This window comes from Siphateles boraxobius, unplaced genomic scaffold (genome assembly GCF_051911475.1).
Source record: "Siphateles boraxobius isolate OS27281-9 unplaced genomic scaffold, OSU_SipBor_1 7, whole genome shotgun sequence".
NCBI lineage: Eukaryota > Metazoa > Chordata > Actinopteri > Cypriniformes > Leuciscidae > Siphateles > Siphateles boraxobius.
The window spans coordinates 29,287,324-29,303,453 of record NW_027509197.1 but is presented as its reverse complement, the minus strand read 5'-3'; the positions used below and the strand labels follow the sequence as shown (position 1 = coordinate 29,303,453).

At 37.9% G+C, this 16,130-nt stretch overlaps 1 protein-coding gene and 1 long non-coding RNA gene across 3 annotated transcripts in view; one reads left to right on the top strand and one right to left on the bottom strand.

The window, feature by feature from the left end:
- Positions 1–3,818, bottom strand: part of gli2a (GLI family zinc finger 2a) — a 77,675-nt gene extending 73,857 nt beyond the window's left edge. The window contains exon 1 of one of the 2 annotated variants that reach the window (XM_077216322.1): positions 3,412–3,818. The gene's annotated coding sequence lies outside the window, so the exon portion shown is untranslated. The remainder of the gene's footprint in view (positions 1–3,411) is intronic. The other variant, XM_077216321.1, reaches the window with a different exon arrangement.
- Positions 3,808–15,318, top strand: LOC143723650 (uncharacterized). The gene is made up of 3 exons (XR_013197158.1): positions 3,808–3,884; positions 14,677–14,771; positions 15,266–15,318. It is a non-coding gene; the product is annotated as an uncharacterized LOC143723650 (long non-coding RNA).
- The last annotated feature ends 812 nt before the right edge of the window (positions 15,319–16,130 follow it).

Below are 16,130 nucleotides of genomic sequence, written 5' to 3'. Positions count from 1 at the left end.
TTTTGTTTATCTTCAGAACACAAATGAAGATATTTTAATAAAACTTGAGAGCTTTCTGTCCCTCCATTGACAGCTACGCAACTACCACTTTGACGCTTCAAAATGAGACCGAAAAACTAATCCATATGAATTGAGCGGTGTAGTCCAGATTTTTCTGAAGAGACACGATCGCTTTATATGATGAACATATTGAATTGATACATTTTTTATTCATATATAAACATTCATCAACTCACACATCAGTTGTGGTAAACGGAAGACTTGTAAACTTGTGCTTCCGCAAGAACCGATGAGATTTGTTCTTAGGCGTCAAGCAGGTTCAGTTGAGCTTTGGTTTATATTCGCTGATCAATGTTTATATGTGAATAAAATCCTAAATTCAATCTGTTCATCATATAAAGCGATCAAGTTTACTCAGAAAATTTTGACTAAACCGCTCAATTCATATGGATTAGTTTTACGATCTCTTTATGAACTTTTGGAAGTATTTTTTCATCAAAAATATCTTAATTTGTGTTCCGAAGATGAACGAAACTTTTACGGGTTTGGAACGACATGAGGGCGAGTAATTAATGATAGATTTTTCATTTTTGGGTAAACTAACCCTTTAACAATGCCCTGATAGTTGCATGAGAATGAGGGAGGAAAAGCTGTGAAGGACCTCACCACACTCATAAACCGGATGTGATGTGATCCTTATTAACCCCAGACACTTGTGAGAGAATGAGGCGGATGTCTGGAGGGGTGTCCGACACAAACTACTAAAATGCAGGGATTGTCCCGTGTCCTACGGGCCACAGCTGAGGAGATGGGTTTCAAAGAACAGCCTTTGAGAGGGCAAACGAATGTAAGCAGCTACCACTTCTCTCATCACTCTGTTTTCTCACCACACTGCCCTCATCTTCAATTCAGTCCGACACTAGAGACGCAGCACACAAACTTGAAACACAGCTGTCTTTCACAGCACTTTAAACGGCCATTAAAGTCTCATCAATTCACTTTGAGGCACAAGTGTACTTCAGGCACTCCTCAAAGCTTTTTCTTAGCGATAAAGAGAATCATGGTCTTGCCCGGCACACAACATTGACCAAGATACAAAGTCTAGTTGTAGTTAATCTCTTTGAGATTCCAAAGAATTTCAGCTTTTCCTGTTGACAATTAATTTCTTGTTTTTGCTGAGGATGTACAATGAAAATAACTGTATTTCTATCATAAAAGTCAGCATGAAAAGGAAGTTGCGATAGTCTTTTCTTTCCTATTTTGGCGTATATCAGAGCGAAACGCTTCTTGAACAAAACAAAAAATATAGGACGGTACTTGATTTTGTCCATCAGGATTATCAGGAATTGATTACAATTGTTGTTTGCCATTGCTGTGATTTCATGTGAGAAAATAAGTATTTTGATTAAAGATCACGAGGGCACATGAATAAAAAAAAAACAGATCGTACAATGGATAATACATGTTTAATAAATACTGCAATATTTTATAAAAACAAAGTGTTTTCACTTTTGATTTAATTGTGACTAAACATTTATAATACATCCTATTTTCTTTATAGAAAATTCAATGATGTTCTACTTCCTAACAGTAGAGTTACTCTTAAAACTTTTTCTTTGATTGTCATTGCATTGTCTTGTCTCGTCCTTGTGCGGTGCATGTGCAATGTCATTCAAGGTCCTCCTTTTTTATGAGCGTTTGTTAAAACCTCCCGCGGAATTCCAAGGCTGAACAGGCCTGATTTAGGCAGCAGGACAAGAGGGAAATGTGTGAAAATGTGCAGAGATGCAGGAAGGGAAGATGAAAGTGACACGGTCGACCCATGTTTCAGAAGCTGATGACCATAGCCCAAACCAGGCTGAATAATCTGAATGGGCCATCATTTTTTCCCCCCTTTTTGAATCCTTTCACTCGCTCTGCCTCTGACTGCTGGCGCTTCTCATTCTACACAATGGGAAATTCACTAAGACCTTTTATTCTTATGCTAATGCTCTCAACTGGGCATCACATTAAATTTAACACAAGCACACACTTTTCTGTTTTTCAGGAAAACAAGGCACACTCTTGCCACTATGCTTGCCAATCCTTTAAACACAAAAATGACATTTACATAATACATTAAATTCTTTGCAATATTTTTGTAGAAAGTTACTGGCAACTATAGTAACTTGAGTTCGTCAACAGAAAAATCAAAGAAAAGCCAGTAGCCTATAGCCTAGGATTGCCTGTACTGATGATGTTGCTCTTGATAGCTAAATTATAGACATACACCGTATTAAAAAATCTTCTTTGGGAACTTTTCAGTTTACAACCCTAATGATAAAGACAATATTTTGAAGAAACTGAGAACCAGTTTTTATTCAGAAACGGTCAAATAAATTCCATACAAGAACTAAATGATTTTCTTGACATTCGGTTCACCAACAATGCTCTGTCAACTTTTTAAACTACTATTCCGGGTAAACACTTTCACTGAATCTTAAACATGCTTCCTACCGGTATACGAGTACCAACGACTCTTATCAATCGGTTATATGGGCTTATAAATGAGTCGATTACTGAATAAATCTAATACTGACCTACAACTACTTTTATCATGCTTATAAAATAAACCAAATGTTAGGGTTGTATTTAAGGTTTTGAGAACTTAAAAGTAGTTACTGAGGGACTGCTCGTTTGACAACGTTAATGTTTTGTTGTTAATATATTAGCCTATTGCACAAAAGCCTATAAACATGTTTAAAAGTCTGTAGACTATCTGATTTCTAATATATGTTGTAGGTAGTTCAAATCTGAAATTATCTCGTAATTGGGCAACAGACTGTTGAGAACAGCAAATACAATAAATATCCTCACTTATTGCGTTGTAGTTTTTGAATCACTAAAAGAACCGGCTCACAAGAGTCATTCGTTTAGAATTGGAATCATGTCATCTCTTCATGACTTGGTCTACGCTATTCACGCTGTTTGTTTGTGATACATCTAAAAGAACAGCTATTCGTTCGGGAATCAAACCAAATATTAGCTACTTAGTTAAAATACTAAACGAATCTTTAATAGAACAATTTAAGAACCGGAATCGTTTAGAGGAATCCGAATCGGAAACGCTACATTCCTTACCATTCCCATCCCTACCTGGGACACAAGTTGACAAAAGTTTGAGCTTGCAAAAGTCACAATATATGCCTCTAAGTTACGAAATGTAAAGCGCCAAAACCTCTTCTCGCCAGCAAAGCAATAATAGCCTATGTAGTTTAATATGACAATTTTCAATAGCTACAGCGAGTTAATGTCGCGACACTTGTAACAACTGAAAGATGAAGCCTAATGAATTGAAAACGCATTCAAGCTGCGTACACATTGTGATCAGTAAACCTAGGAGTAAATAATCATAACGAAATACATATTTACCTCTTTTGATGTTGTAAAGTTCGTCAGTTGCTCAGTTGTCCAGCGTGCATCCGAAAAACAACGCAATTGTACTTAAAACAAAAATGTTAAAAGTGATTCTGTCACGAAACTCCATCAGCGGTTTATTTTGTTTTGCAAGAGCAAATGTTTTAGCAAAACTACATCATTTGGGGACGACGAAGCGCTACACTTGCACCTCGCAAACTTTGACGATCCATCACACGCGTCTTCAAAGGACTGTACTTAGCCTACTCGAACATTAGAAAGTAATTTAGCCATCAACACGGCAGAAATGTAGGCTGCCCCAAGCAAGTTTGTTGAGTCGTCGGTTGTGATGTGCGGTGGGAGATCTGTTGGCGTGATTTGTTTTCAATCCAATCTGCCCTCCTCTATCTCCACTTCTCCCCCCAGTTCTTTGAGTTTTGGGCCACTCACTCTCTTCGCCAGATGGGCCGGGTTACATCAAACCAAAGGTAGTTGCATGAAGCTTAAGAGAAGTTTGCTTTCAAGTTTCACTGGAGATTTGCAAATCCTTTGCATAATAATATTTTACTTGTTTTAAAGTAAAACGATGAGCAGTTTAAGTTTGGTTGAGATTTGTTAAATTGGCAATTTGCAACTTGAATATAGGCTATGCCTTGCCTACCTCTATAAGCTACAAATCAAAAAGAAATGTCGTGATTTTCCTAATCATTTGTTACATTAAAAGTGTGTTGAATTGTAAATTGTAACGGATTTTTTCATAGGTTAGGCTAAATTACATGGAGATTTAAGTTTTTAGACTGTTTGTAAGTTTTGTGTGTGTATGTGTCTAGTTGAGATCTCTTCAGTTCGATTATCAATTAAAACATGACATAAAAATAAAAATCGTAATGTTTTTGTGGTTGATGCACTCCACATAGCAGATGATCACAGCCTGTGATACCACCTGAAAGAAAGGGGGAAAAATAGCTTGAACCAGCCTAAACTAGTCTGTTGGTCTTAGCTGGTTCAAGATGGTCGCCAAGCTGGCCTTCAACTGGTTTACAACCACTATAAATCCATAATTCTTGATTTTTTTTTAAAGCAAGTACGCATATATTTTACCAAACGATAAACATAATACAACGCCACCTAGTGGAGAAGTAGGGGACGTTTATGTATTGGAGTGGTGCTATTAGTGTTGGGATTAAAGTAGCCTACTTGCAACTAATTAAAGAGACATTATTACACTTTCCAAATAATTCCAAATCATCTGTACCTTAAGGATTAGGCCTATAAACAATTCTGTTTTAATGTATCCTACTTATGTCTTAAGACATTATATAAACTAAAAGAATAAAGGAAATAAAAGCGAAATCAACCTATTTAATTTGTACACATAATACATAAAGTAAGCAAATCTTTTTTTTCCATATACAGTATATGTTTTTCAAGAAGTGCATACTACTAAAGGACATTGAATAAGACAAATGTTCGCAGGCTATGCTGGGTAGACAGACAGAAGTGTGTCTAAAAAAAGCCTATACATTTTAAAGGGATAGTTCACCCAAAAATTAAAATTCTGTCAGTATTTACTCACCCTCATGTTTTTCCAACCCCGTAAGACCTTCGTTCATCTTTAGAACACGAATTAAGATATGTTGGATGAAATCTGAGAGCTGGATCAATCCTCCATACAAGTCCATAGGCTTCCTCTGGGATTGAACTTGCCGGCCTCGAAAAGTTATTAAAGACATCGTTAAAATAGTCCAAGTGACTACAGTGGCTCAATCTTAAGTTTATCTAGCGACGAAAGTACTTTTTGTGCGCAAAAATAAATAAATAATAATAACGACTTTATTTCAACTATTCATTTCCTTCTCTGTGGGCCTCGAGTCAGTTAACTTAGTGTGATTCCGTAGAGCTACGTCACACGTAGGCTCACTATTGGCCGACGCTGGTCATGTGGGTGATGCGTGTGACATACAACAACAGAAGCGTATGCTGTTAAACTAGTGAACTGACTCGAGGCCCACAGAGAAGGAAATGAATAGTTGAAATAAAGTCGTTATTTTAGGGTTTTTTTGCGCACAAAAAGTATTCTCGTCGTTTGATAGTCACTGTTGTCACTTGGACTATTTTAACGATGTCTTTAATAACTTTTCGGGGCCTGCAAGTTCAATCCCTGAAGAAGTCTATGGAGGAGTGATCCAGCTCTCAGATTTTATCAAAAATATCTTAATTCGTGTTCCGAAGATGAACAAAGGTCTTACGGGGTTGGAGCAACATGAGGGTGGGTAAATACTGACAGAATTTTCATTTTTGGGTGAACTATCCCTTTAACTAACATCAAATGATCCCCTTTACATCAAACTGGGGTTTCGAATTTACATTGAGACTATCTAAAGCTTCCATGATATGTCTCGTAAAACTTAATTGACAAAACCCTTTTGTGCTAAAATGCATGCAGGCTGGCTTTCTCCTGACTCACATTACAGTACATGTCATAGTCTACATCAAATACCGCAAAGAAAATCGTTGTTGTAGCCTACATTATATTAGAAGCTTTGAATGAGTGTTAGAAAAAAATCTAAGGCAGAGATATTCCATCTGGACGATTCCACTGCAGTCGATTCACACCTGTAGAACCATAGACATATATAGAGAGATTCCCTATTGGCCACTGTGGCGCAAGAAATGCGGCTGCCATCTTAAACCGGTCATAGGCCTACTCCTATTTGCGTTGCATAGCAGCCGTAGATGCCAGAGCACTGTGCAGCATATTCCTGCTCAAATCGGCGGACCATCGCTCGGGGATTACTTTACACAAGTAAGATTTAACATTTCGTACTATTAGTTGTATTTTGTGAACAAAATATTCAATGTGTCCTGTATCGTAGCTATGTGTATGACCTTTGCAGCAAAAAAAAACCCCCCGCGTGAAAATCAGCTCGGTAATCAGTGAGATATGATTAATTAAATGCGCTGGCAGCTCATTGCACCTGCCAAACAGATTACACTGAGCGGAGCGGGTGACCGGTTTAAGATGGCGGTCCCACGGCTCGTCCGCGCCAATATGCAGTAGCGGTCGATAGGGCATCTATATCTATATGATGTCTATGTGTAGAACCACATCACTTTTTTATCAGTCAAGTATGTAGAAACCAATAACAGACCAATGGAGACACCGCCATCTAGTGGTACAGACTCTGACACAAATTCAGTCCAACTCTGCCAGTTGCATAATCTGCTAGTCTTAAAACATTTTAATCGATTTTTTTCTTCTTCAAGACGAGTCACGAGTAACTTTTAAGTCAGTTAGATCGGTATAATTTGATTTGGAAAAGTAAGACGGTTTACTCCTTGTTTAATGGTAGTTAGTCTTAAGACACTAGTGGTGGCTGTTTATGCAATTGGAACCAGGTGTTCTTACAAGAATAGACGATAAGCACTCTTTTTAATTAATAGTTGTATTTATTAGTGCCATATTCAGTTTATAGTGACGTTAGTACGCTGAAATACGAGAAGGTCCGTCAACTTTACAAGATTACTTCGTCAGTTCATCTCCTTGTCGCTGGGTAGCGCCAAATATAAACTACTGTCTTATATCAGGTTTTAACTTCCAGATTTAGATTTAAAACTAAAGTCTTAAAATACTATCCAACAAATAGTATCATTTTGTTTTAACTTTATTATTATATTCTGAAGCACTGTTGTTGTCAACAGTGCAATTTAAGATACAGTTTTATATTTGAAACTCCACATGCCACATGAAAAGTTTGTGTTATTGTCGTTTTTTCCCCCTTTACAGTCTATGGTTCTACTAGTTTCACAAAAGTTTCAAATGATCTCCAGCGTAATAGTTTGAAATATACTCGTGGAAAATTTTGAGTTACACACCGGGAAAATTGAAAATAGTGAATGGTTTTGTTGTCAGTCTGTGTTTTAGATAATGATTGTTGATGACTATTTAGGGTTCTTTGTATTTGAAAGCTCTTGGTCAAGACCAAGCATTGTTGTCAAACCAAGAACACTGTGATCAGAACTCATGTTTGTCATTTTGGTTGGGCCTAACCAGATGCTGTTTACTTTCCTTTGTCTTTTCAAGGGCATCGTTTAAATATTTACATGAAAATTAGACTGCTTCATATAACAAATGCAATATTGCTTTTTTGAACTATTTGTCTTTTATCTGGTATTTTTAACCATTTATTTGGAGAATTAGTGCTCTTTTGTTTATCCCAATTTAGCTTTATGTTAGAAATAGCATTGTTTGCTTTTTAATGTAAATAAGTAAGGGGAGGAAAGCATTTTGAGGTTTGTCATGCTGGTGGATTGAGATAGAGGCCCATCATGTCTAGACTTTCTTTGAACCCCAAATTAATACCCATTGTTTATCTGCCCTATAGATGTTATCACAAAGCAAGTCTATCGTTTTCATGCTAAAGTTTCCATGAAACTAACGGAAAGGCCATTCAGGAGGTGGTTATTGAGCTGGTTTGTCGTGGGAAGGTTTATTTTGTTTTGACCAGTGTCACCACTTCAAAGAACAGGAAAGTTGTTGTTGGTGGTGGGGGAATACTGTGCCCTCCACTGACTCATGCCCATGGTTTAGATTGTGGCTTACTCATTTATTTTAGGCAGATTATATGTCTGCCATCTATATAAATGTCAAAAGATGGTTCAATAATTTTTTTTAAAGGAATTGTTCACCCAAAACGTATATAATTCAGTCACCATTTACTCACCCTCATCTTGTTACAATCCTTGAAAACACAACACAAAAGAAGACATTTTTGCCTAGGAAAGTAATTGGGGTACAGTGTTGTTTTGGACCCCATTGGCTTTCATTATTATGGACAAAAACAGTATACAGGTTTGAAACGACAAGAAGGTGAGTAAACAGTGACAGAACTTTTTTGGGTAATCCCGTTAAATCTAATATAAATCTTTTTCTTGTTATTAAAATCTTCTTTTAAAAAATAAAATTTCCTTTAAATTTTCTTCCAAATTTCCTGAATTCCTTTCAACAGAAGATCCAGTTATGACATTTTGACTGCACATTATGATGTCAAAAAAAACCTGAAAATTAAACATGGACTGATGAATTGTTCACAATAACATGCATTCATAAAACATATATAGGTCATTTTCATTTCATGTTGACTTTAAGGAAGTATACATTGTTTTCCAGACAGTGTACTGATGCTGATCTTGTCTGAGGGCCAAACTGAGTGTGGGGCCGATCATGGATGTTGTCTGACCCTAGATGCTAATCTAGTGCTAAATATGTTTGTACCAGGCAGGCGACACTCATCTGTGACTCATAAACGACTCTTTCCTCCATGTCATGCTTGCAGTGCCTGAGCCAGAGCACGCGACCCGACCATATATCCTCCTTGCTAATGACAAACTTGCGCTTCCAGAGAAAAAAAAATTAAAGGCCTCTGAAGTGGGACGGTGACCTGGAAAAACGCCTCCGGGTTTCCCGTAATGTGTGGTTCTGTGCGGTTTGGCCTGCTTTTTACTTTAATGATAGAGATGCTGTATCACTAGTTTGAAAACCTGGAAGAAGAGAGTGCCATAGTTTGGGAAGCTGATAATGAAAAGTTCTTAATTTGGGCACTAGAGGGCAGCAGTGAACTCTTGATTGCAGGTTTGTTCACATACTCCTTTCCAAATTTTGTAGTTTTTTTTTTTTAAACACGTAATTATTTTCTTTTCGGACTGATTCTGATTTTATAGGGTGGTTTTTTTATTAAGAAATACAAAATCACATTTTTGGGTGTCTGGGTGCGGTGCAGACAGTTCTGCTTCAAATTAGATTACTAAATGGTTCCAAATTGCCTATAATCTGTAAATGCATTATGATAAAAGGGTTTGAATCATTATAGAATCATTCAGGGGAGTGGAATTTTGCCAGTGATTACTCTTTATCTCATATTGTTTTGTGATTTTTGTCTTTATTTGAAAGGATAGTAAAGTGAGGACATTGAAGGGATATGACGCTGGCCAGGTTCAAACCCATGTCTATGAGAGATCACAATTCGTATGCATCATAAGCATGGGCTGAATTTAATTATGATTTCTTATGGAAAAGAATAAAACTGTGTCTAATGGCGTGAAATGTTGAATAGCAAGTGAAGTGTTTCACAGCGGTCAAAGATCATCTAACACACTAAACCGCAAGAATGGATTCTGTGTGAATTACCAGTCCGTGCAAATAATGCCAAGACAGTAATTCGTTTACCGCATGTTATCTTATATATTTTCCCAGAAGTCACTTGGATATTTACGTGTGTCAGTCCGCTTGCACGCATTCACACACACATTAAACTTAGCGTGTGACCTTGTTTAAGCACTGACACCGAGAAGAATCACCCAGCAACTTCGCCACAGTATTTTTAGAAAATCCAGTGGGCAAACAAATTGCATGGTGACCCTCTTTCACCTCTCCATGTAAAAGCTTGACAGGTGTGTAACTTATAGCCTGGTCTCCTCCACCCTTCTGATTACATGCCCCGGACCCCCTCTACCCCCACCTTCTATGTGAGAACCTCTTCATGGGAGGAGTTCACCTCTGACCCCTAATTCTCCTTGAACTCCACACTTTTTGTGTGTTAAATTGTGCCATGTCCCTTGTGCTGGTGTATCCTACCCTATTTTACAAGGAGGAGAGGGAGGAGAGGAAGAACAAGCCTTTACGTTTTAGCACAAACAGCTTTTTTCCTGTGACATTCCAATGATACTGTGGTTTTTAACAGGTGGTTTGAGCAGCTGTGTGTCCTAAAAGATACCACAGAAATAGCCTTTGGTATGATCTATTCAAGGAAATCTCATGTTGTTTTATCACTGAAATCTGTTAATAATCAAGTTCTTTAAGCTAGTTCATTATTGATAACTGACTCCAAAAGATTTCCACACTTTTGGCTTTTGGCTGGATGTTCTGAAATATGTCTGAAATTCATAAACGCTGATTAAAGAAATTCTGTCCAGTACTGATAAGTTTTGGATATTTTATTTTTATTTTTTATGTAATAGCTGATATAAAAAAATCTGTAGTACTTTGCCTAAAAAAATCTGTTAATTTAAGACACAAAACCAATTAATTTAAATGCTGCAAGTGAAACTTAAAATTAAATATTTTAAAATTAGTGTTTTAAAAGTTTAACTTTAAATTACCTTTAATATAAAAATGACCTTGCACTATACCCTCACCTAAAGGATTATTAGGAACACCATACTAATACTGTGTTTGACCCCCTTTCGCCTTCAGAACTGCCTTAATTCTACGTGGCATTGATTCAACAAGGTGCTGAAAGCATTCTTTAGAAATGTTGGCCCATATTGACAGAATGGCATCTTGCAGTTGATGGAGATTTGTGGGATGCACATCCAGGGTACGAAGCTCCCGTTCCACCACATCCCAAAGATGCTCTATTGGGTTGAGATCTGGTGACTGTGGGAGCCATTTTAGTACAGTGAACTCATTGTCATGTTCAAGAAACCAATTTGAAATGATTCGAGCTTTGTGACATGGTGCATTATCCTGCTGGAAGTAGCCATCAGAGGATGGGTACATGGTGGCCATTAAGGGATGACATGATCAGAAACAATGCTCAGGTAGGCCGTGGCATTTAAACAATTCCCAATTGACACTAAGGGGCCTAAAGTGTGCCAAGAAAACATCCCCCACATTACACCACCACAAACCAGCCTGCACAGTGGTAACAAGGCATGATGGATCCATGTTCTCATTCTTTTTACGCCAAATTCTGACTCTACCATCTGAATGTCTCAACAGAAATCGAGACTCATCAGACCAGGCAACATTTTTCTAGTCTTCAACTGTCTAATTTTGGTGAGCTCTTGCAAATTGTAGCCCCTTTTTCCTATTTGTTGTGGAGATGAGTGGTACCCGGTGGGGTCTTCTGCTGTTGTAGCCCATCCGCCTCAAGGTTGTGCATGTTGTGGCTTCACAAATGCTTCGCTGCATACCTCGGTTGTAACGAGTGGTTATTTCAGTCAAAGTTGCTCTTCTACCAGCTTGAATCAGTCGGCCCATTCTCCTCTGACCTCTAGCATCAACAAGGCATTTTCGCCCAGAGGACTGCCGCATACTGGATGTTTTTCCCTTTTCACACCATTCTTTGTAAACCCTAGAAATGGTTGTGCGTGAAAATCCCAGTAACTGAGCAGATTGTGAAATACTCAGACCGGCTGAGTTATGTTATGATAAAAAAATCTGTAACATCTGTTGCTTACTAGTACCTGTGTATAAATATCATGCATCCTTCCCTAGTCAGAAACAATATTTACCAGGTTTTCTTGAGGGTAAGAGTCACAATGTCTCTATTCTTGAGTTGTAATGTTTGACGTAATGAAGATTTACTGCCGATATTTCTTTCCACGTCAATCATCTTTTTTCTTGGCATCTGATATCTAGCTATATTGTCTATGAGTTGCATTGTCTAATATTGGATGAATCGTGGCGCTCATGGTTCTTTTCTCAGTGTTGGTGCTGTCAAAACGTGAACTGACAGGATTGTGTCTGATGTTCCGATAAAATGCCGAAGTTTCGTGCGTCACTCTCTGGGTATAGTGCTTTGAATGCTATCTTCTCCCTTTCAATCCCAAACACCAGGGAGAGTTGTAAGGATTCTCGGGTGAGGCTACATCTTGATATGAGTTTGGATATGCAAGATATGATATCATTCGGGTATGCATAAAAAGAGGAAACCCTCCTGCTCGCCGGTCACTTGGGTGAGGCTATCCAATACTGTCTCTCTGCAAAGCCTTGACGACACTTTCATGCTTCTGGATTCTGCCACCCAGAAAAGTATGTGCCTGATAATGACAGAGAGTGTAGCTGTGTTGTTTAAGGATCAAAGTGAGAACATCTACCTATCCTGTGTCTAGCTGCTTTGTCAATATTCAGTGTGTTTTTGCACAAAACATTTTAGTTGAAGCTTCTCTGGTTTTCAAGATCTTTTCCAGATCTTTGTTTTGCATATGACGAATTGAGATCACTTAACCAAGTCCCCCAAGCTAAGGTTAAGCTACAATGGTGTGTGGATCACTTTTGGGATCATATAAGCTTCATCAGAGTTACTTGATTCCTCTTGGGAGCACCGCAGGAAGAGGAGGTCAGAGGTTGTTGGGTTGCCCTGTTGTGCTTTTGTATCCCTTCCATTGCTTCACTGTTAGAGCAGTGAATTAACTCTTCACTACTTGCCTTTCCACACATGCTTTGTGGCTTCTTTGATGTCCTTTTGCCAAAGGGTAAGGGCGATTGTTCTTTTGGCAGGTAGGCTTGATGAAATTTCAGAGCCATTGAAATCAAGAATTATTTTAGGCATTTGAGAATTTAGAATGGAGGGGAAAATGAACCTCAAATGTTCCTCGATATGTTTAAAAAAAAAAAAAGTACTTTAAGCACTTCAACAAATTTTCATAGTCATCCCATCAGCGATCAAATGACTACTCATGTTACCACTGTGGTTTTGTGGGCGTTTGATGGACAACGAAGCAATTGCATAAGAAAAAGTTGCATGTTTACTGGATAAAAAAAGATTATTCCCTCAACAAAGCTTTTGCATCTCTTTTGGTGTCAAGGTGCATGATGTGAACAAAACCAGCTGATAACATCTTTATTCTGGCTGTTTTGCTTCTGACGTTACTTTCCCATTTCTATGCCGATCTACCCACTCACTGAGATTCTCAGGGATGTAGCTTCTCACGGTTCACTAACTCTGTGTAAAACATCCCACCTCCTCAGTTTTTTTTCTCATACCTATTTTCCATAATCAACATTCCTTTTTCCACAATGTTGTTACATCCATCTTCGGGGTAGCAGGTGGTGACTTCTCTAACCAAACTGGCATGTCTCAAATAGATCTCATAATAGTATAATAGGCCATTTTTTATGTAATTGAAATAGTTCCCTACAGATTGTTGGGAATGATAGGGTATCTCTATGTTGTGCTTAGCTTAACTCTCTGTAGAGTAGTTTTTGTCGTTTTATTTTTCATGTATTTGAATGCAATCCACCCGCGGAGCCAAAGTTACATTGTGAAAAGAGACCAGCATGATTAAATTTCAAACTCTGATTCGGACCAATTAAAACAAGTCTAAAAAAAACAGCCTAAAACTGTCTTCTATAAGTTTACCTATTTTTTTGAAAATGCAATGCAACTTATATTGATCATACTCACTGATATTGATCATAAGTCTCTGATACGATCTGAACAGTGTCTGAGGTCTGTAGGCTTCTTTCTACTATCTACTAGAGGGGAGAGCCAAGAATTCTGGGTATTTCAGAATACCTGTCATAAACATGGGCTGTAAACTGGACAGTCCATCTGAGAATGTCCTTTGGCCTCTTGCGAGTCTTAAAGCCCCCCACCAGCTGCAGTCATTCCTCTCATTTCTGCATGTCACTTAACACCTCAAACCACTGCAGTCCACCTGGGCCCATCGAAATGCCTTCCAGAAGCCTTGAATTACCTTCCTTACTTTCAAACGTGGTGAAAGTTATGATGTCTTCATTTTCAAATGGCAGTGTGTCTAATGTTTAGCTTGATCAAGCTACATTTTATTTGTCTGCTTACTTCTATTATGGTATGTTTAAGAAAAACGATTAAACTTGTTGTTTTGATGACTAAGGTTGGCCTGTATTATGAGCACTAACTTAATCACAGCAAATCTCATTAAAACGCTACCGGAGTCTAGACTGTCTCTATGAGCACACACAGCAGCCTTGGCAACACAAACTAACATCACCAGGGCACTTACTCCATCCGTCCCCATTTCAGAAGGACTGGCTTAATCCAGGAAACAAAAACCCCCACTGAGGTCACGTAACATCAGCCAGACAATGACCTGTGATCTGCTAGGGGGGGAAAAGTAGGAGCTAGAAACTTTAATCCAGGGAGAAAGCTGTTTTTCCTATTTATACTTGTTTTGTTCTGTTATGTTCCAGACAGTCAAAAGGATTAAATAAACAAACGCACTGAACATCATGTTTTCATATCAGAACACAGAAGCTGCAATAGAACAATAAGTCATTTATTTTACAAAGAATAGTACCTTACAATCCCCAGCAAGCAAATCAAGGGGCTCCACTGGTGGTCCTGACACACGTTCAATACATGAACAAAGAAAAATTATATTTTTAAATTAACTAAGCAGTGTTTCAACTGAACTTGACAGCCAGTGATCATTATGCATTTTCACTGTATTTAAAAAAGGCAATTTTCACATTTTGATGAGTGACAATCAGCTCTTATTTTCTGTTGTGTGTAGGGGTTGGGTAACACACCTGACATCCACTTTTTGACCAGAGATGTGAAGGTTGAAGATCAAGTTCATCCTTGAGAGCATCTGAATGTTTCCCAGTGGTAACTTATTTTTCAAGTCTTTCATATTTATGCTTGTTAAAACCTCTTTAATTAAATTAAATTCAGTTTGTTACCTACAACAGAAGTCTTAGCCAATAGTTTTTTGGCAACTGGTCAACATTAACCAACTGTCTGTGTTGTCTATGTTGTCCGTTGAAACTATGAGGAATTTGCATTGTTGAATTCTGCATAACAAACCATAGTGTAGAAGGAGTTTCACCGCATTCACGATGAACAAGGTGCCAGACAGGCATGACCAGAAAACTCAGAAAATAAATAAACTGTCCGCACACTTGAATCCTTAAAGCAAATTTAATTACCAAGCTTTCGGTCAACAGACCATCCTCAGGGCCTGAGGATGGTCTGTTGACCGAAAGCTTGGTAATTAAATTTGCTTTAAGGATTCAAGTGTGCGGACAGTTTATTTATTTTTTGCATAACAAACCATAAAAAATCCATTAAGAAAATAAACAAGTTTGATTTTGATTTTATAGACTTGCCAAGTATAAGATCTTCTGGAAGAGGGAACATGTATACCGCTACAGGTAACTACTACAACATTACCTATCACAAAACATATTACGTTCCATAATCAGTTACTATTTGTAAATGAAACATTCTTTTGGACTATGGAAAGTTTTTTTTAACAAAAATGACTAATTAGCCTTTTTCTAGCTTGTTTTGGCATTTCAAACTATTGACGCAAGTATTAAACTTTATTTGTCAAGTGGCGTTTTGGAGAAGGGCCAGTGGTTGGTTCTGATTGCGGTGTTGACACATCTATTAGCCCTGTTTCTGATAGTGAAAAAAAGCTCTGGAATTTCTTCACATAGTTCCTGCCTTTTCTGTGGATTGTGCTTTCAGTATAGGTGGATAGCACATAGCTTTATATGTTTCTGTTTTTAAGGATATAGTAAATTATAATTCTCTGTGTTATCTCATAAAGACTGTGTGTGAGCTGCGGCCGACTGCGTTTTCCAGACTTCGATTCTTTGTTACCTCAGGAAGATTAATATCATATTAGTGCACACTGCATCATTTGATATTGCTTTCATTCACAAATAGTGAGTCACATGTATTATTGTGTCTCTTGAGTTTATTGTTAGAAGGGCTTGGAGGCCTAAGTGACTCCACCCCCCCCCCCCCCCACCCCCACCCCTTGATTATATTATAACTGGGAAATATGAACAAGCTAGTTTTTTCACCTTATATTTGTTTTAACGTTTGTTTGTTTAAGGATATGCACAATTTTGAATATTTTACCTATTGACTTTTTTCTCCCAAAGACTCTTCCTCCTTCCTGAACATCCGTATGGTATTTATTTACCATGAGTAGCAAGAGATACTGGAAAAGGTGGG